The sequence below is a fragment of the Molossus molossus genome, unplaced genomic scaffold (genome assembly GCF_014108415.1).
Source record: "Molossus molossus isolate mMolMol1 unplaced genomic scaffold, mMolMol1.p scaffold_m16_p_1, whole genome shotgun sequence".
NCBI lineage: Eukaryota > Metazoa > Chordata > Mammalia > Chiroptera > Molossidae > Molossus > Molossus molossus.
Window position 1 is genome coordinate 131451769 of NW_023425344.1, and position 24917 is coordinate 131476685.

The following is a 24917-nucleotide window of genomic DNA, read 5'->3' on the forward strand; positions in this document are numbered from 1 at the left end:
CTAAAGCTAATATGATATTGAATGTCAACTCTAACTGAAAAAAAATTTAAATAGTACTAATTATTTAAAAAACTGAAAGAAACAAAGCATATGACTTTAGTTAGTCCTGTGGCAGAAAACTTTTGTTTTAATTTAGAAAAAGTGTAACTTTCCACTTTGGTTTAATTCTGTTGACACTGGCATACAAGTTCATGAGTAGATTTAATTAAACTTTAGTAGAAATGCATACGTATAGAAATGCCAAAAACCATACATATTCAGTAAAGAATATTGAGATTTGGATTTCTAAAGAATTTTGAAAATGAAAGTCTGACAGTGGGTGTGTTTGTATGTAAGGATATTTGTCATCCTGTAATTCTATTTAAAAGAGTCTAAAAATAAAATGAATTCTGAAATAATCTGCTAATAAGATTAATTTTTGATGGTGACGTGCCTTAAGAATTTGTATTATAATTCCACTTCAGAAGTTAATTGTGGTTATTTTTTTAAGGCTTTGTGACTCAGAGCCTAATATTTATGATAGCCAAAACTCTCAAGGCTTTTAGCAATGTTGCATAGAGAACAAATGCTTTGATTTTATTAAACTAATTGTTTAGGCAAATAACTTTTTCATCTATCCTTATGCTATTTTTAACTATGATGTAGATCTCTGTTTGGTTAGTTATATAATCTTTATTTAAGATCTGTTTTGCCCTTGAGTACCTGTAAATTTTGTAACTCCTTTTGTTTGATTAATACCTTTCAAAATAAATTCATCAAATACTTTTGGAAGACTTCTTCCCTCTGTGGTCCTAGCGCTAATGGGAACAAGACAGACTTAGAACCTGCCCTTATGGAGTTTTGAGTCGCAGAAAAAAACAGACATTAGGTTAATATAAATATGATCAGTGTTGGGAAAGGAGAATTAAATTGTGCAATAGGGATGTAGACTAAGCTAGAAAATATTCTTTCTTTAAGAAAAAAACATTTGTTTTGTTCTGATTTTGAAAATCCATACTTAACTAAATATTTGTTACTAGGCTGAAAGGAGTTTTATAAAAGTATTGAAACAATCATAAGAAATTACATCTAATGCTTATCTTATTGAGGTAGGCACAATGGTGCTAATTATTTTTTATTGATAGATATTATATGGTTGATGGATAAACTGTGTACATTCGATTTCAACCGAAAATTATTTATTGAGACTAATAGTCACCGTGAATTTGGAATAAGGAAAATATAAAAAGTGAAAAAAGTGTACCGTTTAGTTTGTTAATTACTACATGAAAATCAAAATATCTATTTTGTCCTTCTTGAACAAAAATGTTTTTAAAGTAGATTCTACCTAGGGTACTTTTACTCTCTTTTAGAACTATTATTTATTTTTTTAATATAAAGAATAGATGGCTATTTACAGATGACCCTTGAATAATGCAGGAGTTAGGGGTGCTGACCCCCCCCCACACACACACACACACAGTCAAAATTTCACATATAACTTTTGACTCCCCCAAAACTTCACTACTGATAGCCTGTGGTTGACTGAAGCCTTACTGATAACATAAGTAGTCAATTAACACATAGTTTGTATGTTATATACTGTATTCTCAAAATAAAGTAAGCTAGAGGAAAGAAAATGTTATTAAGAAAATTATAAGAAGAGAAAATACATTTATAGTACTGTATTGTATCAATACTGTAAGTCTGTCATCTGTTTAAAAGATGAATCATCTGTCAGTATAGACAATATTAATGTAGATGTTATACACATTACTAACATCAAAAATTAAAAGATAACATGAAAAAGAAAATCATATTTATTTACAGATATAACAATTCATGCAGTAATAATGAAAAAACAGAAATATGATTGCTTTATGGTTGCCTAGTATAATCTATACAATTGCTTCATGGTAGTACGAAAATCTCCAAAAAATTTTCCAGTATATTTATTGAAAAATATAGCCCTAACTGTTTGGCTCAGTGATTGGAGCGTCAGCCTGCGGACCAACAAGTCACATGTTTGATTCCAGTCAAGGGCACATACCTCAGTTGCGGTTCATCCTCGGCCCTGGTCAGGGTCCTGCAGGAGGCAACCAGTCAATGTGTCTCTCATATCGATGTCTCTCTCTCTTTCCCTCTCTCTCCCTACCTTCCACTGTATCTGAAGATAAATGGAAAAATATCCTCATGTGAGGATAAAGAAAAATATCTGCATATGAGTGGACCCACACAGTTCAAACCATGTTGTTAAAGGGTCAACTGTATGTACACACACATATGCACACACATACACAGTGTACAAAGAAAAGGGGAAGTTCTTTCAGCCCAAGTACCAAGGTACTCACTGTTGACAAATTGGTGTTTCTCTGTGGGAATACAACACTTTTTTTTAAAGACAGGTAGGATCAGAGTATACCCACTTTGCTGCACATAAGATTATTTCATGGATATCTTTCCTTCCAAATGTACCTACTGACTCTCTTCTTTCTAGAGGCAGCCACCCTTGTCAGTTTCCTATCCTTTGAAGTTGTCATTTTAGTTTTATATGACTTTATTTAGTTAAACTGAATTAATACCCTTCCCAGTCATTAAGGAAACTGAATGCTTAGTGAACTTATAGCAATAACCAATTGATTTTGTAATATCAGTCTTGAAGGTTGTATTTCAAAATGAGAAAAGATTTCCCAATAATTGTATTTCAATTTTGGATTTCATGCTGTGTGATTGTTAGAGGCTAGAATCTGTACCGGTAGAGTCTGCCAGAGTTTTAGATACTTAAAATGTAACAATGTTGCCAGAAGAGGCCCCACAAGCCCTGCATGCCCCAGAGCAGTCCTCCCACCCACCCTTATGCCTGTCTGCTTTTCTCACAGTCTGCATTGTTAATACAGACCAAAGTCTTGGGGAGCTCAAGAATAAATGGCTTTGTTGTTTTAATCTCAAAATTAATTGAAAGGTTTATAGCCAATCTCTAACATGTCTACAGTTGTTTTAATCTGGAACTGCTTGGGTTAATTTTAGTCCCTCAGTTCAACTTTCATAGTGCTCGAGCCTTGGGAATAGGGGTGAGGGTAGCTGGAGTGGCAGTGCACTGAAGGGGGCAGGGTCGGGGTATTCACCCCTTCTGAGCCAACTTGGAGCCACAATGTTATTTATTGAAGTACTTTCCTTATAACACTGGGTCTTCTGTCAGATGCTAATATTAAAGTAGCCTGAACAAAGATTATCTAGAAACCCCCACCTCTCTGATAAACTCACCAGAGAACATGGAATGACTCATGTTTTGGGGAAATAGAAAGTGGCTATATTGATAGCCTATGGCCTGAGGAGCCTTAGGCTGATACTTCCTGTTTATAGGCAGTATTTACTTTTGTACAAATTATGTTCCTCAAAAACATACACAAAAGATAAGATATTCTATCACCTAGCAAAACATTATACAATACCTTAATACAGCATTTCTTTTGACATAGATATATGTCTAATATAAATATATTTTAAATATATATATTTATTTTATCCTCACCTGAGGACATTTTTGTATTTATCTTCAGATAGAGCGGGAAGAAGAGAGGGGGAAGACACAGAGAGAAACATCCATGTGAGAGAGACACATCGAGTGGTTGCCACCCACATGACCCCAACCAGGGCTGGGGACAAACTCCCACCAAAGTACGTGCCCTTAGCAGGAACCAAACCCAGGACTCTCTGGTCCACGGGCCGATGCTCTAACCACTGAGAAAACTGGCCAGGACTAAAAATATTTTTTATTTTTTTCGCAGTTGAACACATGTACACCTGGCTAAAGTCTAGTATGTTTCCAATAAAGGTTAAAGATTTGCTCGCTTAAAACATCCTGAATGATTGCCATTTTTGCCTAAAATTATGTTGTTTACAAGACCTATGCTGCTGCTTTTTAAAAATCTTTATTGTTGAAAAGTGTTATAGATGTCCTCCCTTTATTCCCCCATTGATCCCATCCCCCCCACTCTCACCCGTCTCCTGCTTTCCCCAAAGTATTGTCTGTGTCCATTGGTTATGCATATATGCATATATGCATATTAAGTTCTTTAGTTTATCTCTTCCTGCACTTCCTCTTTCCTCTGAGGTTCTTCAGTCTAACAACCAATTTGTACTTCTTAATCCCTTCACATTTTTGCCCATCCTCCCAACCCCCCTTCCATCTGGCAACCGCCCATCCCCATTCTCTCTGAGGTTTGTCGGTCTGTTCCCTACTTCCATGTCTCTGGATCTATTTTGATCATCAGCTTATTTTGTCCATGATATTCCATAATGTGGTAGTTGTCTTTCTGTGACTGGCTTATTTCACTCAACATGATACTCTCCAGGTCCTACCATATTGTCTCAAAGGGTAAGAGATCTTTCTTTCTTACAGCTGCATAGTATTCCATTGTGTAAATGTACCACAGCTTTTTTATCCACTCACCTACTGATGGACACCTGGGCTGTTTCCAGATCTTAGCTATTGTAAATAGTGCTGCTATGAACATAGGGGTGCATATATTCTTTCTGACTGGTGTTTCGGGCTTCTTAGGATATATTCCAAGAAGTGGGATCACTGGGTCAAATGGCAATTACATTTTTAATTTTTTGAGGTAACATCATATTGTTTTCCATAGTGGCTGCACCAGTCTGCATTCCCACCAGCAGTGTACTAGAGTCCTTTTTTCTCCACATCCTCACCAGCACTTATAGTTTGAGGATTTGTTGATGGCAGCCATTCTGGCAGGTGTGAGGTAATATCTCATAGTCATTTCAGTTTGCATCTCTCTGATGATTAATGATGTTGAACATATTTTCATGACTTGGCCATTTGTATGTCCCATTTGGAGAAGTGTCTATTCAGGTCCTCTGCCCATTTTTTAACTGGATTGTTTTTACTTTTGTTGAGTTGCATGAGTACTCTATGTATTTTGGATAGTAACCCCTTATGCAATGTATCTTTGGCAAATATGTTCTCCCAGAGAATAGGTTCCTTTTTCATTTTGATGCTGGTTTCTTTGCCATGCAGATTTTTAGTTTGATGTAGTCCCATTTATTAATTTTTAACTTTGTTTCTCTTGCAATGATGTATCATTGAGAATTCTGCTACGTGTGATGTCTAAATTTTTCTGCCCACATTTTCTTCTAGGATTTTTTTTAATCCTCACCTGAGGATATTTTTGCATTTATCTTCAGATAGAGCAGGAGAGAGGGAGAGAGGAAGAAAAAGAGAGAGAGACACCGATGTGAGAGAGAGACATCGATTGGTTGCCACCCACACGACCTCAACTGGGGCTGGGGATGAACCTCAACCAAGGTACTGCCCTTGGCTGGAATCAAACCTGGGACTTTTTGGTCCATGGGCCGACACTCTAACCACTGAGCCAAACCAACCAGGGCTCTTCTAGGATTCTTAAGGTTTCATGACTTACATGTAAGTCTTTTATCCATTTTGAGTTCATTCTTATGTATAGTATAGGTTGGTCTAGTTTCCTTTTTTAACATCTACCTGTCCAATTTTCCCAACACCATTTATTGAAGAGACTGTCTTTTCTCCATTGTATGCTCTTGCATCCTTTGTCAAATATTAATTATGCATAATGTCTTGAGTCGATATCTGAGTTCTCTACTCTGTTTCATTCATCTATGTACCTGTTCTTGTGCCAGTACCACGTTGTTTTGATTACAATGGCTTTGTAGTATAACTTGATATCTGGTACTGTGATCCCTCCAACTTTGTTATTCTTTTCCAAGATTGCTGTAGTTATTCGGGGTCTTTTGTGGTTCCATATAAACTTTTGGAGTATTTGTTCTAGATCTGTTAAATATGCCATTGGTACTTTAATAGGGATTTCATTGAATCTGTAGAGTGCTTAGTATGAACATTTTAATGATGTTGATTCTTCCAATCCATGAACATGATATATATGTTTCCACTTCTTTATATCTTCCTCTATTTCTTTTTTCAATGTCCTGTAGTTTTCTGAGAACAGGTCTTTTACCTCCTTGATTAAGTTTATTCCTAGGTATCTTATTTTTTGTTGTTGCTATTGTAAATGGGATTTTTTTTTTTTTAGTTTCCCTTTCTGAGTGTTCATTATTGGTATATAAGAATGCCACTGAGCCTGGCTGGTGTGGTTCACTGGCTGAGTGTCAACCCATGCACCAAGAGGTCGCCAGTTTGATTCCCGGTCAGGGCACATACCCAGGTTGTGGGCCCAATCCTCAGTAGGGGCCATGCAAGAGGCAGCCAGTCGACGTTCTCTGTCACTGATGTTTCCATCTCTCTCTCTCTCCTTTCCTCTCTCTATAAAATCAATAAAGAAAAAATACATTTTTAAAAAATTTATATTAAAAAAAAAAACAACAAAGAACAGAATGCCACCGATTTCTGGATGTTAATTTTGTATCCAATTTTCTTTCTTTTTGAGGCCGAATAATATTCCACTATATTTATACATCACATTTTGTATATCCATTCATTTGTCAATGGATACTTGGTTACTGCTTGGCTATTGTGAATAATGCTGCTGTGAACATGGTTGTGCATATATCTTTTTAAGATTTTTGTTTCATTTCTTTTGGATATATACCCAGAATGAATGGCTAGATTATATAATTATATTTTTAATTTTTTGAGGAACCACCCACCATACTGTTTTCTATAGCAGCAGCACCATTTTCATTCCCAGCAACGGTGCATAAAGGCTCCAATTTTTCCACATTCTCACCAACACTCTTTTTTTGCCTCCTTTCTTTATAATAACCATCCTAATGGATATAAGGTGATATCTCATCATTATTTTGATTTGCATTTCTCTAATAAGGGATATTGAGAATCCTTTTATATGCTTGTTGACCATTTCTGTATCATCTTTGAAAAGTTGTCTGTTCAAGTCCTTTGCCCACTTTTAATCAGGTTGTTTGTTATTGTTGTGGTTGTTGAATTGTAGGAGTTCTTTATATATTCTAGATATTGCTCCCTTATCAGATATGCGATTTGCAGATATTTTCTACCATGCCAATGATTGCCTTTTTACTCTGTTGATTATTTCCTTTGATGCACTGAAGTTTTTTCATTTTAATATATTACAATTTGTCTATTTTTATTTCTGTTCCCTGTATTTTTGCTATCATATTAATCACATTTACTTTTAATATTTTTGGCTCCATTAATTTTTCAAAAAAAATAAAAGCAAAATGTAATGTAATATCAAATAATTATAAAACCACTGTAGCATAGACAAAGATAGCCACCACCTCAAAGTGAGCTCTTGGCTGCCAGGCAACACTATCTTTCACTAGCTTGAAAAATTGCTTCATTGGCTAAGGTAAATATGCACATTTGGAATACAAAAAGCAGTTGAAATATGGATCTATAAATTATAAAGAAAAAGATTGTGGAAACATGGTCAAATATATGAAAACAAAGGATCAAGAAAGCACTCCCAGTCATAACTCTTTCATTGGAATTCCTATATATTCACAATAAACCATGTAGAAATCTCTGCAATTAAAAGATGACCTTCTGTTGCCTTTTGTATTCTTATTTTTCACATCTTTCCAATGTGTTAGACCTTATAGTCAGTTAATACCTATTGACAGAAATTTTTATTCTAAGATTAACTTTCAAATTTAGAGAAATAAAAAATATTTCTAAAGTATTGAACTATTTACCTCAAGTTAAATTTTAGTAAGCTATTGCAGTTGATCAGCAACAAGATCATTTAACAGTTAGTCAATAGCTATTGACTATGGAGACTGTGCATCATTGCACAAAAAGTCCTAAAAGCATCTTTTCTAATTTCAATAGAGTACATGAAGAACTAGTTCTTAAATGAGTTTCTGTATCTGAGATATTAAAAGAAACTGAAATTTAAGTAATTTTTTTTCTTCGCATGCCATTTCTCCTTTTAAAATAATCTTGCAATTGTTCCTTTTTTCCTCCCACTTTTTTTTCTTTCTTTGTGATTTGTACTTATTCATCTTTCCCATGCTCATTAGTCCCACACAGATGTAGATAGTCCTTCTCCTTGCCTAATTTTCCTTCCCATCCACCCAAACTCATCATTCATTGTTCCAGCACTCTCTCCTTTAGCTTTGTCAGGATTAAAAGGAGCCCAACAATCTGTGTGACTACCATTCTGGTCTCATGGTACTAGAGGACACACACAGAAAATACTTCCCAAGTTCCAGGTCAGATGGCTTTCCCTCCCACGTGGTGCCTAGGCCAGGTGTTGGTGAGGAGGTGGGAATCTGAACTACCAGAAATCATTAAGCTTAGCTGTTGCCTCTGGACCATCTTATCTTCCAAACACCTAAAACAGTTTGAGTCTTGGAAACTTAAGCAGAAAAAAGAAGCTACTTAGGTATCCCCAACCCCTTTGTTTTCAGTTTAAATAAATTGTAATAGTTTTGTGCACGTCCTCAGTTAACGAAATAGAAGTATTGGATAACAGAAAACAAGTGAAAACAGATAGGTCTCTTGGCTCAGTAGTCTGCTCATGTGAACTTTTTATAAGCTTTGTAACAGATATAGCACTTCCTGAACAAAGATTCCATGTATGCTTATTAAACTTTCTGGTTAAGCTTTAGGTGAGTAAAATTCAGATTTTTGAGTGGTTACTCTGTTCTACTAGTCCTCTGGTGAATCGTTTTGCTCTATGAGAGGATGCCGTAATCTTATTTGGGAAGGTTTATTCATTAACAAAAGGTACCAAAATAAATTTACCTAGGGTCACCATGTTTAATTTAATAGTTTTACAATAATTGGTTTCAGATTTGCCTTCCTTCCCAGAGGACAAGATTTTTTTAGTTTCTTGATGCCTATTTAAAGCATGAGAATGACAGGAAAATTAATGTCATGACCTTTATAGCCTGTTTATGGATTTTCCATGTGGTACCCTAAAGGATTTAGGGAGTAGTGTACATCTAAAATAAACCACTTGGTACAGACACATAAAAATTGGGTTAATTGGGTTCACCTGATCCTCAGCTGGTAGCCTCCATCAAGACACTATTGCTTTTTAGACTAAAGGGCACCATTTTTACACTATAAAATTGTCTATTAAGCTATACCTGTACATTCTGTAATGTCTGGGGGGGTGCATTTTTAAAGGACTGGTTTTTCAAATATATAGGGTTTTTCCCCTCCTATTATTTTATCTGGATATCTTTTTCATTGAGGAAATCACTTTTGTCTTTTCATTTTCATAGCCAGAATGGACTGACAGCAACTGATGGACCATGCTTCATAACACCCACTTCCTTTCTGTGATGCTGGGCAGCAGCACTGTCTCTTGCACCTAACTTTTTCTCTTTTCTAGTCTGTCCGGACTTCCCATAAACAATCACCCTTCCTAATCCTTGAGACTGACACTTGGTTTTTATTTTATTGGCAGGGTTTATATATTTCAACAAAGAGCAGTGTTTGTATATTGAGCTAGAGTTGAGAAAAAATATCTAGGCATACTGAAATTTTTAAAGGTCTTAAATAGCTGATTGAAAAATTTCTGTGGCGATTTTTGTAGATAGTGGTTTTGAGGCACTTTCATACATTGTTGAATAAATTAGTACAACTTTTTTCTATCACAATTTGGTAACATCCATAAAAATTTTAATTCAGCCCAGAAATTTCTTACTATGACTTCATCTTACAGATAGACTTGGACATGTTAACAAAGAGGCATGGATAGGAATGCACACTGCAGCTTTGTAAGAGCAAAAGGCTGGGATAAGTCTTATTGTCAGTCTGCAGGTGATTGGTTAATAAATTGTGGTTCCATGCAATAAAATACTATGCAACCTTTAAAAAGAATTAAGAGGATCCATAAGTGCTGATATGAAGAGTGCTTGAAAATATATTAGTGAAAAAAGGAGTAGCATGTATAATCTACTCTAATGTGGGGAGGGGAGGAAGAGGGTTAGAGAATATATCTACATGTTAGTTGGTAAACACACTGATGACTGTTTCTGAAAGGTTACCCACAAAGGTACTAAGAGTTGTTGCCTCTGAGGAGGAGAATCAGGGTTATAGAATGAGAGGTAGGCTTGTATATTTTTATTTAGTTTTTTCCATGTTAGAATCATTTTATGGTAACCTAGGTGTTAGATGAATGCCATCGGGGACATGGAGTTTTAAAAAATATAGGTAATGCTGAAAAGGTAAATCTTTGACTAGAGTGCTCCAGGGAAAAGGTAAAAGTTTGAATTATTTTAAAAGAGGAAGAAAAATTACCAGAATCATTTGTTAAGTGGCAGTTCACATACCCACAGGGACATGGAAAAATATAAAGCATGGATGAAGTTATCAGGAAATAGAGCAGAGAAGTGTTCTTTTTAAATTGAACAGTCATTGTAAAGCTAATTGATGGGATTTTAATTTAATGCAGAAACTTTAGTAACGAAGTAAAAAGCTAGAGATGGGAGCAGAGCTGAAAGAAGTAGACCACACTGACCATGTTGTAAGGAGGTTAGAATGGAAAAGAGGCAGGAGGCAGAGTTTGTTTAAAGTCCACTGGTTGATTTATGGTTATGAAACCAAAACTCTGGGTCTTGGCCACAGGTAAGATTTAAGAGAGAAAAGAAATGTGAGGAATCCAAAATTGTCTTATATCAATTTGCTATAAACCTGCTTAGTTCAAACATGATTTTGTGACAGAATATAGACAGGAGAGGAGCAAGAATGTTAGAAATGTGATCATTTCAAAGTAATGAATTAAATCCAAACTGAAACACTGGCAATCAAACTGAAGGGGAAAAAAATATAATGAAATTTTAAAATCTGTATCTATATCATGGACATGTAAATGACAGCCTCTTTATTTTTATGGTGTTTATTTTACTCCTGAGGGTTATTTATTACCAAGTGGTACAATTCATTTTTGAAATACTTTCATCTTCATCATGATGGTAACCTCAATGGCCTGATTGACTTAAGTCTGTTAGCATTAAAAAGGCAGGTTGGAGCCCTGGCCGGTTTGGCTCAGCGGTTAGAGGGTCTGCCCATGGACCAATGAGTCACGGGTTTCATTCCAGTCATGGTCACGTACCTCAGTTGCGGTTTGTCCCGAGCCCTGGTCAGGGTTCTGCGGGAAGCAACCAGTTGATGTGTCCCTCTCCTGTCGATGTTTCTCTCTCTCTCTCCCTCCCACTCTATCTGAAGATAAATAGAAAAGTATCCTCAGGTGAGGATTAAAAAAAAAATTTAAAAAAAGAAAAAGAAGGCAGGTTGGAAATTCCAAAAATGCTCTATTTGATGTAGAAAGAACCAAATGTTTTTCTGATATGTGTATCTTCTACTTTTGAATAAATAAGAAATGAAAGGATGCCTGTTTGTTAAAACTTGCCTAAAACTTGGATCTTTTTTGACTTAACTGAAACGTGCTGGGGCCTTTTAACAGAAGAGTGGCATTGTCAACAAATTCAACAAATTGGATTTATAGATAATGTTGGGAATCTTTGTTTCCTAGGACTTGCTACCTGTAGGTAGTGACACCTGAAATAATGTTGTGTTTGGAAAACCCCAAGCCAGATTAGAGAGATTGAAGAAACTAGGAACTTTTTTATATTTACATAAGATAATTTTTTTCAGTCGTTTTAGGAGTGGTTCAGTCCTTTTACAAATACAACCAAGCAATCTGTAGAGATCAAAGGAAATTCATTGCTGAAAAAATTAATTTAATCAATGTTTTGTTACTTTAAGTTACGGAATAGTATAGCAATGGCAAAATTAATAAGATGTTGCTTCAGATTTCAAAATTATTTATTAAAAAATGATTCAGAAACTTATCTGTAAAGTGAAAAGAAATGAGAGTCTAAGGCTACTTATTTTCCCTCGATAGATGTTTATCGAGGTCGAAAAATGCCCTCCCAAACATCATAACCTGCCTAGTTCAGCCACACATGCCGCAAATGTTAAGGAATGCAAGTATCTTTATGTGCATGCATTTTATGAGGGTAAATAAATAATCAGATTAGATTTGGTAACAAGTTGTTTGTATTTCTAAGTATATTCTAGTATGTTCCCTTTTTTTTTTTCATGGAAATGCCAGATACTAATAACTATTTATTTTCTTTGGGAATAATTCTAAAGTTTATTAACATATATAATACCATGTTTTTTTAATAGTTTTTCTTTACAAAGTATTTTCAACACATAATATCTAGTTTAATCCTTTCTTCAGCCAAATGGATTAAGATTATCTCTCCCTGATATGAAACAATGGCAGCATCTACAAGGGTATCTATAGTCCTGGGAACAATACTGGCGCTCTACCAAAATCCATTTTCTCTTTCTCTCATGGTCCATGGTATCTAGAAAGATGGCCTTTTCCAGCATTTCTTCTGTGTGGCCATGTGACTCAGTTCTCACCCATGGAATGTGAGAGGAAGAAAGCCTAAGACTGTGAGTATGCCTCTTTCATATGTAATTTTCTTTTCCTGCTAATTGTAACTTTGGTATGGTAGTGTCTCAAGTTACACATTACAGATGACAAGACAGTGCTCTAGGGGATGGTGGAACAACCATTGGAAGGGAACTCTATCCTGGGGTGAATATGAGGAGCAGAGAATTTCTGCTGACCTGAACTCATAATAGCAAGACTGTTACATGAAAGAGAAATAAACATTTTATTTTTCAAACCAAAAAAAAAGATTATCTTTCCCTTTCTTTTCCCTTTATTTTTAATCCTCACCTGAGGATATTTTTCCATTGACTTTTAGAGAGAGTGGAAGGGAGGGAGGGAGAAGGAGAGAGAGAGAGAGAGAGAGAGAGAAACATCAATTTAAGAGAGATACCTTGATTGGTTGCCTCCTGGGGATGGGGATCATACCTGCAACCCAGGTACGTGCCCTTGACTGGGAATTGAACCCACGACCCTTTGGTGTTCTGGCCAGCGTTCTAATCACTGAGCCACAGCAGCCAGGGCTTTCTTTTCTTAAAATATATTTTTATTTTTTAATTATAGTTTATGTATAATATTATATTAGTTTCAAGTGTACAACCCAGTGATTAGACATTTATATAATATATGAATTGATCATCCCAGTTAATCTGATACCCATATGACACTGTACATAATTACTATATTATTGACTATATTCCTATGCTGTACTTTACATCCTCATGACTATTCTGTACCTGCCAATTTGTACTTCTTAGTTCTTTCACCTTCTTCACCCATCCTCTCAAGCCCCCTCCCATCTGGCAATCATAAGAATGTTCTCTGTATCTGTGAGGCTGTTCTGTTCTATTTGTTCATCGATTTTCTTTTGTTTTTTTAGGTTCCACATAAAAATGAAATGATATGTATTTGTGTTTCTCTGACTGACTTATTTCACTCAGCACAATACCCTGTAGGTCCATCTATGTATTTGCAGATGGCAAGATTTCATTCATTTGAAAGGTTGAGTCATATTTCACTGTATATATTCACCACTTCTTTACCCCTTTATCTATGGTTGGACACTTAGGCTTCAATAAACATATGGATGCATATGTCTTTTTGGTCTAGTATTTTGGGTTTCCTTGGACAAATACCCAGAAGTGGGTTCTTCTTGATTATTTATGATAGCCTTTGTTTCAAAATCGATTTTGTCTAGTTATAAGTATAGCTACTCCAGCTTTTTTCTTTTCATTTTCATTTTCATGAAATATATTTTTTCATCCCTTTTCTTTTAGTTTGTATGTGTCTTCCCATCTGAATTGAGTTTCTTGTACACAGCATATATAAGGGTCTTGTTTTCTTACCCATTCAACCTTCCTATATCTTTTGATTGCTGCATTTAATGCATTTGCATATGAAGTAATTGTTGATATATATTTATTGCCATTTTGTTTTTTCATATTTTTTTTATTCTTCTTAAAGAAGACCCTTTAACATTTCTTGTAATACTTGTTTGATGTTGATGAACACCTTTACCTTTTTCTTGTCTGGAAAGTTCTTTATCTGTCTTTGATTCTAAATGATAGTTTTGCTGGGTACAGTAATATTAGATATAAGTCTTTGTTTTTCATCACTTGGAATATTTTGTACCAATCCCTTCTGTCCTGCAAAGTTTCTGTTGAGAAATCAGCTGACAGTTTTATGGGAGCTCCCTTGTAGGTAACTAACTGCTTTTTCCTGCTGCTTTGAAGATTCTCTTCTTGTCTTTAACCTTTGGCATTTTAATTATGATGTGTCTTGGTGTGGGCCTCTTTGGGCTTATTTTGTTTGGGATTCTCTGCTTCCTGGACTTGTATGTCTATTTCTAGGTGAGGGAAGTTCTTCATCATTATTTTTTCAAATAGATTTTCAATTTCTTGTTCTCTTCTTTTTCCGGCAACCCCATGATGTGAATGTTGATACAGTTGAAGTTGTCCCAGAGGCTCCTTCATTATCTTCATTTTTTTTTTTTTTTTTGGATTCTTTTATGTTTTTGCTGTTCTGTTTGAGTATTTTCTGCTTCCTTGTATTCCATATCTCTGATCTGATCATTTGTTTAATCTACTGTTGACTCACTGTAATATATTCTTCATTTCAGTAACTGTATCCTTAATTTCCAACTGGCCCTTTTTTATGTTGTTCCTCAAAAAAATTAAAAATAACACTGCCATTTGATCCAGTGATCCCACTTCTAGGACTATATTCTAAGAATCCTGAAATGCCCATCAGAAAGGATATATGCACTTCTTTGTTCAGAGCAGCATTATTTACAATAGTTATGATCTGGAAACAGCCCAAGTGCCCATCAGTAGATGAGTGTATAAAAAAAGCTGTGGTATAATTACACAATGGAATACTATGCAGCTGTAAACAAATAAAAAAAGAATTTCTTACCCTTTGCCAAGGCATGAATGGACCCAGAAGTTATTATACGAAGTTTACACTAAGTGAATAAGCCATTAAGGGAAATGCATATATCACATCTCACTTATATGTAGAATCTAATCAACAAAATAAACAGATGAACATAATAGGTCCAGAGGTATGGATGCTGGAACAGACTGACAGATCAAAGATAGGAGGTGATTGGGGGGGTGGGGGTGCAAGAAGAGATTAACAAAAGAGTTTACATACATATATGCGTAGCCCATGGTCACAGATAAGAGATTAACAAAAGAGCTTATATACATATATGCATAGCCTGGGGTGGGGCATAACCAGTGGACATAGACAACAATGCTGTGAGGGGAGGTGGGTTTGGGAGGAGGGTATCAATGGCGAGAGAAAGGAGAAACATCTGTAACAAATAAATTAATAAAAAATAGTTAACAATAATATATTGTATACTTGAAAGTTGCTAAGAGAATAAATCTTAAAAGTTATCACAAGAAGAAAAAGATATAACTATGTGTGGTGATAGATATTAACTACACTTAATGTAATTGTTATACAATATATGCAAATATCAAATCATTATAGTGTTCACCTTAAAGTTATATAATATATGTCAATTATCTCAATTTACTTCAATAAAACTTGAAAAAAATTTTTTTTTAAATAGCACAGGTTGAGATAGGAATAAGTATTTATTACAACTGAGCAAATGATGAAAACTACTATTAGTCAGAATTAATGTACTTTAAACTTATATTATTTTAACAAAATTTAACCTTATGTTATTTCGGTCCTCTTATTTATGTAAAGATATTGAGAAACATGAATTCCATCATTGCTTAAAAAGGTAGTTTTTTGTTGTTTTTTGAAATCAATGAAATGTAGTGCAGCCACTTTGGAAAACAAGCAATTGTTTATAAAGTAAAACATATATTTAATACACCAGCCAGTAGTTCTACTCATAGGTTTTCACCAAAGAGATACGACATTTGTCTGCCCAGAGAGTTGGACACAAATATTTATAGCAATTTTATTCATGATAGCCAAAATCTAGCACTAGCTTAAATGCCCATCAGTGGTTGAATGGATAAGCAAAGTGTGTTATATTCATGGGATGGAATTCAATAGAAAGGAATGTTCTACTGATACTCACAATAAAATAACACATTTGATTGGTATGAAATGATATTGTATTCTAGAACAGGCAAAAGTAATTTATAATGATGGAAAGCATCGGTGATTGCCTGGGATCAGGGATGAGGGATGGGGATGGACTGTAAAAGAGGACAAGAGAACTTTTGGAGGTGATGTTACTGTTCTATATTTTATTAAAATATATCCCAGACTTGTTTTAATCAGTTTTGGTAAGATTACAGGGAAACAGCTGTCTTTTAAAGAAGAATCCATTATTTATAGTTCCTGAGAGGAGGGGGCATGGGATAAATTTAGGGTTACATGGGGAAGTTCCAGGGTTAGTTAGGAAGCAAAGGGGCCTGGGGAAAACATGGCCTAGAGCCTTTATTATGGTTTCCCTGGGAAGGATGAGGCAGAGCAAAACAATTTAGGATTGGCTAATTTGAATGATTCCAATGGCTTCAGGCAGAGGATGATCCTAGTTGTTCAGTACCTGGTCCTGGGGTAATAATCTATCCCAGGGGAAATACTGAATTACTGTGTGCGAATTAGACAAAGGAGGTGGCTGGTAATTTGGATTTTGGATTAGTTGGTTTGCATCTGAAAGGAATGCTCACTGATAAGCTTGTTGTTTGCTATCTGTAAGATTAGCTAGCCCTGGCAGGGGCACTCTGTCTAGCCAGCCAGGCCCCTAATATGTCAAAAGATCATAAAATATAGAGAAAAAAGAATGATTACTACACAGGTGTATATGTTTATGTATCTGTTGTATGAAAATTATACCTCAATAAAGTTGATTTGAAAAGTTTAAAAATAGGTGAAATATAATGGGCACATGAAATTACTTAAAATAAGCTAGGAAAATACATCCTCAAATACATTAAAATTTAAAAAATAATACCAAAGTGTATAAAAAGACAAGAGCAGCACTGAATACTTCATGATTACAAGTTCATTTAGGCAGTTCCTTTTTTCTTTTCTGCATCATGACCAATTTCCTGTTCTTAATACTGTACAATAAAAGGAAGGTGGCTGTTTCAGTTCTTTGATGTCTGGGGTTATACAATCTTTCTGAGTCCCTTGCTATATTATTAGTACTGAAAAGAAAAAAAAAAAAAAAAAAGTGTCAGCTTCTCCTTCAAGTTTTCCAATGACAGAGATTAATATAACATATAGTCCTTCCATAGTTCATAGTTGAATATCAGTAGTCATGAGAAAATTCTTCCTTATATCCAGTTGAAATTTGCCTTCTGGTAACTTGTCTCCCTCACTGGTCTTAGGAGTCTTAATTGCCCACTGGAATTACATAGGGTTCCTCTTATCCTCCGTCCAAATAACTTCTCTTCAATACTTGAAGATGACTTTTATTTCTCCTTGAATGCTTTTATTTGAGAAGTTGACTCCTTTCCTAACTTCTCTAAATCACTCTCTCTATTCCATTCTTTGTTTCACCGATTTTCCTCTCATTCTGGTATCCAGCACAAAACCATCGTATATAAACATCCTATATATTTCCATTGACTTGGTCCACATTTATATGTGTGTTCATGTGTGCACAAGGGAGAAAAAGAGAGAAAGGATAGAAGATGGGAGAGAATCTGCACACAGGAAAGCATGAGCATATATATGAATTTAGGGATCAGACACACTTGGGGAATTAATTATACCTTATTCCCAGTAAGTAACTTTGAGCAAATTGTTTAATTTCTTTGAGCCTTTGTTTCTTGACTTGAAAGATGATAACAATGTTGATTTTCATGTGAGGATAAGAGATGCATGTAAATTACCTTGTAGGTCTAGCACATAGTAAACTCTCAGTGCAGAAGAGCTTCAGTGTAGAATACAGTATAGGTAAAGCTGTCATCTGTGGACTCACTAACTCTGGTTCTAGCCTCAAACCTAAAACCTGTGGGGCCATTACTATGCAATGCTTTAAAATCAGGAGCCACCAGCTTGCAGTACAATCAAAACTAGAGAGATCCAAAATGGCATCAGAGTGAATAGAAGCTACACAGACCGTCTCCCAGGACCAAACTGGAATTACAACTAAAATAAAGACAAGTCATTTGGAAAAACCAACTGAAGAGCAGCTGGAGAGAACCCTTATAATCAGGGACATTAGTAGGACCCCAAATCAAGATTGGTAGGAGCTGCGGAGGCACAAGAGGGCTGGTTGGCAGCCCACAGGCAGAAGCTGAGGGCTGTCTTAGCTGGGAGCAGTTCCCTCTGAGAAGTCGGGGGTTAAAGCCCCACGCTAGCTCCCCAGCACAGAGTGGCAGAACAGGGAAAGGTGCCCACATAACACCTGGCAGAGAATATCACCAGAGCAGAGGTTGTGTCTGGAAGGGAGAGGCACAGGGAACACCGGCACTTCCCTGAAGGGCCAGTGTAATAAATTACAGCTACAGCTACTCACCTTGGGCTTCAGCAGAGGGAGGGTGGACAGGACTGGAACTGTGTGAGGAGAGTAGGGGGTTTGTGGCTCTGGGGAGAGAGCTGGGAAGGAGTCCATCTGGAACGCTATGCTGAGTCACTCCCCCACAGGACAGTAACCATTTTCCTCAAAAAGCCCCTTTCCAGAGCTGCCATAGCCTAGGGGAGAAGCAACTGCCTCTCCCTCAGGAATTTAATACCAGCAGGCCTGAAGAAGTACAACCTCAAGCTTATTAACAGCCATAGACTACTTCCAGCCCATAAGCAGAGAAAAGCCTCTGAAAGCTTTGTGCTTTGGACCTGGGTCTCAGTGTTGGGGGTCATGGCTCTGAGGACTGAGCTGTGAAGGCTGAGGCCTGAGTTCCTATGCTGAGCCACTCGCCCATGCTTCAGTAGTCATCTCTGTCAAGTAGCCCCATCAGAGTGGTCTTTGCCTGGGGAAGAAACAACTGCTCCTCCCTCAGGAATTTAACATCACCCAGCCAGAAGAAGTGCAACCTGAGGCTTATTAACAGCCACAGACTACCAGCAAGCCAGTACTCAGAGACCAGATTCTGAAGGCTTTGAGCCTTGGTCCTGACCTTCAGTGTTGGGTGTCCCAGGTTTGGGGACTGAGCTGTGAAGGCTGAGACCTGGATCCCTGTGGTGAGCCAATAACCCACACTGAAGAAACCACTTTCTTCTTAAAGAAACTTTAACCCAGGGGAAAGCAGTTGCCCCACCCACTGGAAATTCTCTTACTCTGTCCACCTGAGGGATTTTTAATTCAACTGAGGGCTACAACCTGAGGCTCATTATGTAACTGAAATGAATAGTCAGCCTGCAGGAAAAACCTCTGGGATAATTGAATCTTTGCTTGGCATGCAACTCTACCAAGGAAAGTAAGACTAGACATTCATGTTTAACATGGTACCTTCCATACTCATTCAAACCCAGTAATATTAGTGGTACACTGACACTCACAGGGAAATTTTGGCAGGCTCCAAAACCCGCTGAGACAGTCAAAATGGTGAAACAAAGAAACAAATTCCCAGTGAAAGAACAAGAGAATTCTACAGAAGAAGGGATAAATAAAATGGAATTAATCAAGTTATTAGAAGTAGAGTTCAGAGTAATGATTATGAGGAAGCTCAACAGCATGAGTAAAGATACATAAACAATGAAAATCAACCAACTGGAAACAAAAAACCACTAAGCGGAAATGAAGAATAGCATAGCAGAAATAAAAAGCATATTGGGAAGTGAGTGGCGGGGCTGGCTGACGGTAACCGTGCTGACAAGCTCTCCACCAAGCGACCTGAAGATGAATACCAGAGGACTTGGATCTCAGCTAAAGGACAGTATTCCAGTTACTAAGCTATCCGCAAGTGGACCTTTTGAAAATCATGATCTTCTTCGAAAAGGTTTTTCTTGTGGAAAAATGAACTTTTGCCCAGTCATCCTCTTGAATTATCAGAAAAAATTTCTAGCTCAACCAAGACAAAATGAATTTTTCTACACTGAGAAACATCCAGGGTCTGTTTGCTCCACTAAAATTGCAAATGGAATTCAAGGCAGTGCAACAGGTTCAGTGTCTTCCATTTCTTCCAAGCTCAAACCTTTCACTGGATATTTTAGGGGTAGTGATGAGACTATTGGATTCAAAGATATTCTTAATAACCCATCACAAAGTGAAATAATGGGAGAACCACACTTGATGGTGGAACATAAACTTGGTTTACTGTAATACAGTGTGCTAACCACAGAAATGGAGGGGTGACATCTTGTTTATAGTCATCTTTTTACTATCATTTTATGTACACAACATTAAAAGTACTGACACATGCACATTGTTGTCTAAATATTATCACCATTTGAAGTTATTTGGGTCTTTGGTTTATGACTATGTGACAATTAAAAGTGCTAGAGATGATTTTTAAAGTCCTGGTTTATATTAAAACAATAGGCTTTTACATCTTTAAAAAAATTGTTGCTAATGAATATTGTAAAACTGACAACAGGTTCCAGTTCAGCTTATTTTCTAGGTATTCCATAAATTGAATTTTGAATTACCATTATCAGTATTTGCCACTAGTCTTCATGGTAGCCTCTTTCAGAGTAAATATCTGTAATTGAGTTCAGTGGTAACACTTCAGATTAAGTGCAAAATTAGATATTTATATTTACCTTGTTTCAAAATAGTCCATTAGTACTTATAAGCATACTGTTTGGTCTATTGAAGCTACTTTATTTATTTATTTATATATTTTTTTTATTAATTAATTTTTGTTACAGATGTTTCTCCTTTTTCCCCCACTGATTCCCCCCTCCCCCTCCCTCCCTGCCCTTTCCCCAGTTTGTTGTCCATGTCCACTGTTCATGCATACATGCATATAAATTCTGTGGCTTATCTCTCCCCCACCACCCCACGCTTCTGGGGATTGTCAGTCTGTACCCCACTTTCACGTCTCTGGGACTACCCCATTCCTCAGACTGTTATGTTCATTATATTCCACAAATAAGTGAGATCATATGAAACTTGTCTTTCTCTGTTTGGCTTGTTTCACTTAGGATGATATTGAAGCTACTTTAGAATTATAGCTATTATTTGATTCTTTCAGGTTGGAAAGTATAAGTTCAGTGTTTTTGATTTCAGTCTTGTTTTTAAAGTGAGAAATTAAAGCAACCAGCAGGCGTCAGTTAAAGTGCACTGCATACATTAATATGTCACAAGATGCTTAAATTAAAAATAGGTTAGAACATTCATGTATACACACATACTATGTTTCCATGAACAAGTTACATTAAAATTTATTTAAAAATAAATCTTTGCTATGGTGAAAAATAAATAAATAAAACATATTGGAAGGAATAGCCAGCAGATTAGAGGAAGCCAAGGATCAGATCAGCAAATTAGAAGACAGGGTAGAAAAAAATCACCCAGTCAGAGAACCAAAAAGAAAAAAATAAGTAAAAAACAGGAAGACAGTTTAAGAGATCTGTGGGACATATGAAACATAACAATATCCACATCATAGGAGTTCCAGAAGAAGAAGAAAATGAGCAAGGGTTAGAGAATATATTTGCAGAAAACTTCCCTAACTTGGCAAAGGAAAAAGGCATACAAGTTTAGGAAGCCCAGAGATCCCAAGTAAAAAGAACCCAAAGAGGCCCAAACCAAGACACATCATAATTAAAATGCCAAAAATTAAAGAAAAAGGGAGAATCTTAAAGGCAGCAAGAGAAATAAGCCAATCGGAGAAAGACAAATACCACATGATCTCACTTATTTGTGGAATATAATGAACAAAATAAGCTGATGAACAAAATAGACCCAGAGACATAGAAAGGAGTACGGTTCAGACTGACAAACCACAGAGGAGGGGAGCAGGGGAGAGGGATGAGATAAACCAAAGAACTTATATGCATATAAACATAACCAATGGACATAGACAACAATGCTTGGGGGGAGGATGGGATTGGGAGGAGGGTGTCAGGAGGAAAAAAGAAGAAACGTCTGTAAAAAAATTAATTAATTTAAAAAAAATAAAGAAAAGCAACAGATTACCTACAAAGGAGCCCCTGTAAGGCTATCAGCTGATTTCTCAACACAAAAACTATAGGCCAGAAGGGAGTGGCATGAAGTATTTAAGGTAATGAAAAACAAGGATCTGAATCCAAGATTACAAGATCACTCTAATCAGTAAGGCTATTATTCAAAATAGAAAGTGAAATAAAGAGCTTCCCAGACAAAAAAAAAAAAAAAAGGCTAAGGGAATATATTACCACCAACCCAGCATTGCAAGAAATGTTAAAAGGACTGCTATAATAAGTATAAGAAATAGAGAAACCATAGCCATAATAAATAAAAATGGCAATAAATAAGTACATATTAACAAAAACCTTAAATATAAATGGATTAAATGTCCAATCAAAAGACATGGAGTAGTTGAATGGATAAAAAAGCATGACTCATACATGTGTTGTTTACAAAAGATCCTCCTCACAACAAAAGATTCACATAGGTTGAAAGAGAAGGGATGGAAAAAAGTTTCCAAGCAAATGGAAATGAAAAAAAGAAAAGAAAAAGAAAAAGCTGGGATAGCAATACTCATATCTGATAAAATAGACTTAAAAATGAATGCCATAACAAGAGGCAAGGCCACAGTCCTGGCCAGTTTTGCTCAGCAGTTAGAACATCAGTCCGTGGACCAGAAAGTCCGGGATTCGGTTCCTGCTAAGGGCACATACCTTGTTGCAGTTTGTCCCGAGCCTTGATTGGGGTCGTGTGTCTCTCTCATGTCGATGTTTCTCTCTCTCTTGTTCTCCCTTTCTTTCTCCCACAATATCTGAAAAAATGCAAAAATGTCCTCTGGTGAAGATAAAAAACAAAAGAGAGAGAGATAAAGAAGGCCACTGCATAATATTCAAAGGATCTATCCAACAGGAGGATATAACCTTGGTAAACATATATGAACCCAATATAGGAGCACCAAAATATATTTTAAAACTTCCAGAGAACTTCAAAGGAGAAAGCAACAATAATACAATCATAGAAGGAGATTTCAACAACCTACTAACATCACTGAATAGATTTTTCTAGACAAAAAATCAACAAGGAAACAGATACTCTAAATAATGTACTATATTAAATTAATTTAATAGATATCTACAGAGAATTACACCCCAAGCTGCAGAATTCACATTCTCCTTAAGTGCACATGGGACATTCTCAAAGATAGACCACATGTTAGGACACAAACTAAGTCTCTACAAGTTCAAGAAGATTGAATATCATAACAAGCATCTTCTCAGATCACAATGGCATTGAACTAGAAATTAATTACAATAAAAACATTCAAAAACATTCACACACATGGAGGCTAAATAGCATGTTATTAAACAGTGAATGGGTTACCAAGGAGATCAAGGAAGAAATAAAAATCTCTTGGAAGCCAATGAAAATGAACACACAACAACACAAAATCTATGGGACCTAGTGAAAGCAGTCTTGAGAGGGAAGTTCATAGCACTAAAGGCCTACCTTAAGAAATAAGAAATATTTCTAATTGACTATCTAACCCTATAACTTAAAGAACTAGAAAGTAAACAAAAAGAAAAACCCGAGCAAGTAAAAGGGAAAAAATAGTAAAGGTCAGAGTGGAAATAAACAACATAGAGATTAAAAAATCAAAAGATCAATGAAACAAAGAGCTGGTTCTTTGAAAAGATAAACAACATTGATGAACTTTAACCAGACTCACCAAGAAACAAAGAGAGAGGACCAAAATAAACAAAATCAGAAATGAAAGAGGAGAACTAAGAACACCACAGAAATACAAAAGATTGTTTAAAAATACTATGAACAATTATATGCCAACAAATTGGACAACCTAGGCAAAATGGACAAATTTTTACTATCACAGTCTCCCAAACTGACCGGAAAGAGACAGAAAACTTGATCAGAACAATAACAACTAAGGAAATTGAAGATGTAACCAGTAACTCCCAACAAACAAAAGCCTGAGCCCAGATGGCTTCACAGGGGAGTTTTACTGAACATTCAGAGAAGAACTAACACCCATTCCACCCAAACTATTCCCAAAAATTCAAGAAGGAAGACTTCCAAACTCTTATTATAAGACCAGCATAATCCTAATTCCATAACCAGCTAAAGATACTACAAAGAAAGAAAACTACAGGTCATTGTCCCTGATGAACATAGATGCCAAAATCCCCAACAAAATATTAGCAAATCGGATCCAGCAATACATTAAAATAATTATTCACCATGACCAAGTGGGATTTATTCCAGGGAGTCAAGACTGGTACAATATTCTCAAATCAATAAATGTCATACACCACATAAACAAAATGAAGGATTAAAACCATATGATCATATCAATTGATGCTGAAAAAGCATTTAATACAATTCATCACTTATTTCTGATAAAAACGCTCAGCAAAGTGGGAATAGAGGGATCATATCTCAACATAATAAAGGCCATATATGGAAAGCCTACAGCCAGCATCATATGCAATTTGAAAAAACTGAAAGCATTTCCCTTAAGAACAGGAACAAGACAGGGATGCCCACTTTCACCACTCTTATTTAACATAATACTGGAAGGCCTAGCCACAGCAATTAGACAGGAAGAAAAAAATAAAAGGAATACAAATCAGAAGAGAGAAAGTAAAACTGTCATTATTCAAAGATGACATGACCTTTGTACATAGAAAACCCTAAAGACTCCATCAAATATTTACTAGATTTAATAAATGAATTTGGCAAAGTAGCAGGATGCAAAATTAACATCCAGAAATTGATGGCATTCTTATACACCAATAATGAACACTCAGCAAAGAAAACTAAAAGAACAATCTCATTTACCATTGTAAGAAAAAACAGATAAATGCCTAGGAAGAAACTTAACCAAACTGAAAAGACCTGTGCTCAGAAAACTACAGGACATTGAAAAAAGAAATAGAGGAAAATGTGAAAAAGTGGAAACATATACCATGTTCATGGATTGGAAGAATCAATATCATTAAAATATCAAAGCA

General features: G+C 35.9%; 1 protein-coding gene and 1 pseudogene across 50 annotated transcripts in view; both read left to right on the forward strand.

Annotated features, from left to right (window-relative positions):
• ZNF438 (zinc finger protein 438) overlaps positions 1-24917 on the forward strand; it is a 195568-nt gene that overhangs the window by 135154 nt on the left and 35497 nt on the right. For 48 of the 50 annotated variants that reach the window (XM_036256292.1, XM_036256129.1, XM_036256170.1 and 45 more), the window contains one exon: positions 12308-12394. The exons of the other annotated variants lie outside the window; for them this stretch is intronic. The gene's annotated coding sequence lies outside the window, so the exon portion shown is untranslated. The remainder of the gene's footprint in view (positions 1-12307; positions 12395-24917) is intronic. 50 annotated transcript variants of the gene reach the window in all.
• Positions 19664-20100, forward strand: LOC118626611 (annotated as a pseudogene).